This window comes from Branchiostoma floridae, unplaced genomic scaffold (genome assembly GCF_000003815.2).
Source record: "Branchiostoma floridae strain S238N-H82 unplaced genomic scaffold, Bfl_VNyyK Sc7u5tJ_168, whole genome shotgun sequence".
Taxonomy (NCBI): Eukaryota; Metazoa; Chordata; class Leptocardii; order Amphioxiformes; family Branchiostomatidae; genus Branchiostoma; species Branchiostoma floridae.
In genome coordinates this window covers 334,643-338,567 of record NW_023365788.1, presented here as the reverse complement: position 1 = coordinate 338,567, position 3,925 = coordinate 334,643, and the positions used below count along the sequence as shown (strand labels likewise).

The following is a 3,925-nucleotide window of genomic DNA, read 5'->3' as shown; positions in this document are numbered from 1 at the left end:
AATCTTTCTTATTGGTTGAACAACTGTGACAGACAGTGTCAGGCATCAACAACACAAGGTCATTAATCTTGTCAAGACCTTGAAAGGTGCCTGGAGAGACAGATGGTCTGGTCAGTTATCACATGACACAATTTTAGTCCCAGAAGAAAGGTTTAGCGAGGATTGGTCAGAACAGGTCACATGCGTATAGTACTCCTTCTTTTCAGGTTGATGACGGTACAGTTTTCTTGATATCAACACACTTTTCCCCTCATTTGCATGAAATAGCAGCACACTTTTTTCATAGCCCCATACTATGTGGACATAGCAGGAAATGGGGGCTTCTCATTGGCTGAGGGGAAGTAGCCATGTCCTCGTACCTATCTATAACAAGTAAAATCTGCGAACGAATTGAAATCGAGGTGATGGACTCAAATGAATTGTGTATATGTTTTCTTGTAATTTCCTTGGAGTTATTTAAATGCCAAGAATAAATGGTTACCGTAATTCCTCTGCTATTATTATTATGATTATAGTAGAAACGTACCCTCCAAGCAGAGGTTAGGCTCCGGCTGTTTTTTGACGTTTTTGCAGTTGTTTTTATCGGGCTTTATATTTTGTATGTCATATCTTGTATCGTCAATAGCTATAATTTAAAAAAAAACAGCTGGAGCTTCACTTCTGCCAGGGATAAGTTATTTATACTGCAAAATGTATGCAACAGGGTAGACGTATGTCTGCAAAGAAACAACAAGAAAGGATTGATACTTCGTCAAATGCTGGTTCCTCTGTATCCATTTTTATTAAGTTGTTATTTTCTAATTTTCGCTCATACACATGGACTTTGAAAAGAGATAATTTTAACACATGCGAGGGTGAAAATACACTTACTAAAGAACGTCTTATTTTCTTTTACTCACGTGTTGTGTAGATAGAAGAAATACAAACGTCAACTCCACTACTCTCGCTCGAGAGGCAACTAAAGTGCCCTCCCCTTAGATGGACGTACTGGAAAATTGCTTTCATTGATCGATCTTCGTAAAAAGGATTCCGTGTAATGACTTGGCACTTAATATGTTGCCGTAATATCAGAGAAAACGCACCGACGCCGAATGACGCAGGTTGCTCGCTGTAAAGTACCTTAAAAGCGGCTCTCATCAGGGAGGGCTTTCAAAGGCTTTAAAATCAGCTTCCTGAGTGCGGTCCCATGGGGATACCCTTGATGTGAAGGCACACGCGTGCAGATACCGTGTGCGATGGAAGTCATTTCTATCATCCCACTAGCGGCGCCACTCTTAAGTGTGCACCTAGAGCACTTAGTGCCGTCAGAAATGGAATGGTTGGTTTTGATCTTTGATGTGGAACTATTTCATACAGAACCTTACATTCTTATCCCCTTGACACTGATCATGATTGGCGTGTGTCTGTCCGGCGGACGTCCGATATGCATTTTTCAAGGGCACAACTTCGGTGGCATACCAGGGGACTCGAACTCAGGACTTTGATTTGATGCTTAGGCCACAGCATGTAAATTTTATGGATGACATCCTCTGCAGACTGGAAAAATAATGAGATAGGGCGAAAAAAAACAAGATGGGTAAAAAAAACAAGATGGCAAATTTTCAAAATACACGTTGTAACAAGACTTGAAGTGACAAAATATGGCATCACAGCCAACAAGGCATTCATTCATGTATTTAAAAAGTGAACCAGTGTAGTCAAAGTGACAGTAGTGTGGTAGACTAGTATCATTAACCATGTTGGCAACTACACTCATAGCTTCCATAGTTGTGCCACTCTTACAACTATCTATCAAGTTTCACTTCTGCAACTACAGTCAATGCTACATAGTCTCTAGTGTCAATTCTATATTCAATGATTAGGTTACAACACAACCTTTACCCATTTTCTTCTATCCGGCCCTCCCTGAAGAAGAAAAAAATCTTGTTTTTTTTTCTGTAATCAGGCGAAAATTAATGAGCGCGCGGATGTCATCCATAGAATTTACTTACTGTGGCCTTAGAAGCAGGGCGGTATTTTCTATTACTTGTTGTATTAATGCCGTGTATACATGCAGTACTTTTTACTCCCAAAATGAACATGACTTTAACATTAATACTCACAGATAGGGGTGGATACCGGTACAGAAAATTCAGGTCCAGGTACGGTCCAGGTCCAGAGGATCAGATCCAGGTCCGGACCTCAACCTCAACCTGGACCTAATTATCTGTGAAAACTTATGACTGGGTGATACTTTAAACAATGGTCCATTTCGCTACAAAGGATTCTATTTGGTGAAGTATCCGACGCCCATTTGCTTTTTAGAATTTTTCTAAACCTTCGAAGGTCTTCGTGTAAACAACACCAGGTTAAACTGTAGACACTTGGTAAAATGAAAACCAACTCTCCTCTTCTTCGCTCTCTTATTATTTTTTGGGACGGCAAGCCCCAAAGCACATGAATGCCTATCGATATAATTTGTTCTCTTTCGAATAGGTCCAACATCTGGTTCACTGAGTTTTTAAAGCCCGGTTCATGGACCGGTCCAGCAAGAAAAAACTGTTTTGTACCGGTTCACCGTACCCATCCCTACTCACAGTCAAATAAACACGACTTTAACATAAATAACTCACTTAACATTTAAAGATAGATAAAAAAAATGCAATATTATCAACGTTGTGGCTACTAAATCATGCCATAATACAGTTTACACATGGTTAGAACATGGCCACTACCCCTCAGCCAATGGGAGCCCTTCAATTACTGTGATTATATCCACATAGTGCAGAAAAAGTGTTGTACTATCCAAAAAGTGTGGGATTATGTAAAATTTGCATAAGATAATACCACACTTTTTGGATAGTACCACACTTTTTGGATAATCCAACACTTTTTCTGCACCACTGGTCAGATCACACACTGTACTAATTGCCAAGGGGATTAGAGAGGATTAAGACACAAAGACTCAATGTCATAAAAGTAACCAACAGTTTAATGCTTTCCATAGCTGTAACAAGGAACCAGGTCTTCAGAAAATGACAAGGTTACTGCCGTCAAACTATACAAAACAGTTTGATTCTTTCTACCGAAACAGTACCCAACAGTCAATGATTTCTATCACTGGAAAACACAACCAGATCTTCAGAAAATAACAAAATCTGCGCAATATTTTACAGACAGTAACAGGCTCGACCATGCCGTCAAACTTACACACAGTTTGATTATTAAAACTGTAAACTGCTGAAAACAGTGTCGCCACTCCAGAAAATAACATGGGTGCCAGGTACGTTAAACCAAGGAGGTTAAACTAAACAAAACAGTTTGACTCTCTCTACTGGAAAACAAGCTTGATTCATGTTCTCAGTGCTGGAAACAGTGGAAAGAATAATCGAAACAATAAACCAAAACAGAGTAACTCACAGTTCATGATCAGAAATCCCAGTTCAAATATGCTTGCCATGATGATGTAACGTTAGATTTTAGTCCGTTTGGCTGAATGATGGAAAGCTGTGACAACCCGCTTGACTCTCAAGGTCAAGATGTTCCTTATACCGGTCTGCAAAGTGGAGCCCCAGGCTAGTCGGTCAGTCCAGTCATTGAAAGTTCAAGTCAAAGCCGGTTAAAATTCAGTTTAGCCGTACCAGATCCTTCCCCGCCTGTGGCTGGGTGTAGACTGAAGTTTCACATGGAACAGACTAGATGAGATGGAGATGGCCACCCACTGCCATGCCATAAAACACCATGAACAGATTCCATTGATCAATAAATTCTCTATCCATGAGAGCAAGGAGGTCCCCTTTTCCACCTCCTTGATGAGAGGTAACTCTAACACACTTTGAATATAATGTGATATCCTGATTGATTCATCTTGAAAAATATCTTCGGGGTAGTGGCCATGTTCTAAAATAGATAGATGATGGGCTTGGCTTGATTATGTGAAATAGGT

The 3,925-nt window shown here is 40.1% G+C and overlaps 1 protein-coding gene across 1 annotated transcript in view; it reads left to right on the top strand.

Annotated features, from left to right (window-relative positions):
* LOC118408511 overlaps positions 1–3,925 on the top strand; it is a 99,540-nt gene that overhangs the window by 62,483 nt on the left and 33,132 nt on the right. The gene's annotated exons all lie outside the window — the stretch shown is intronic.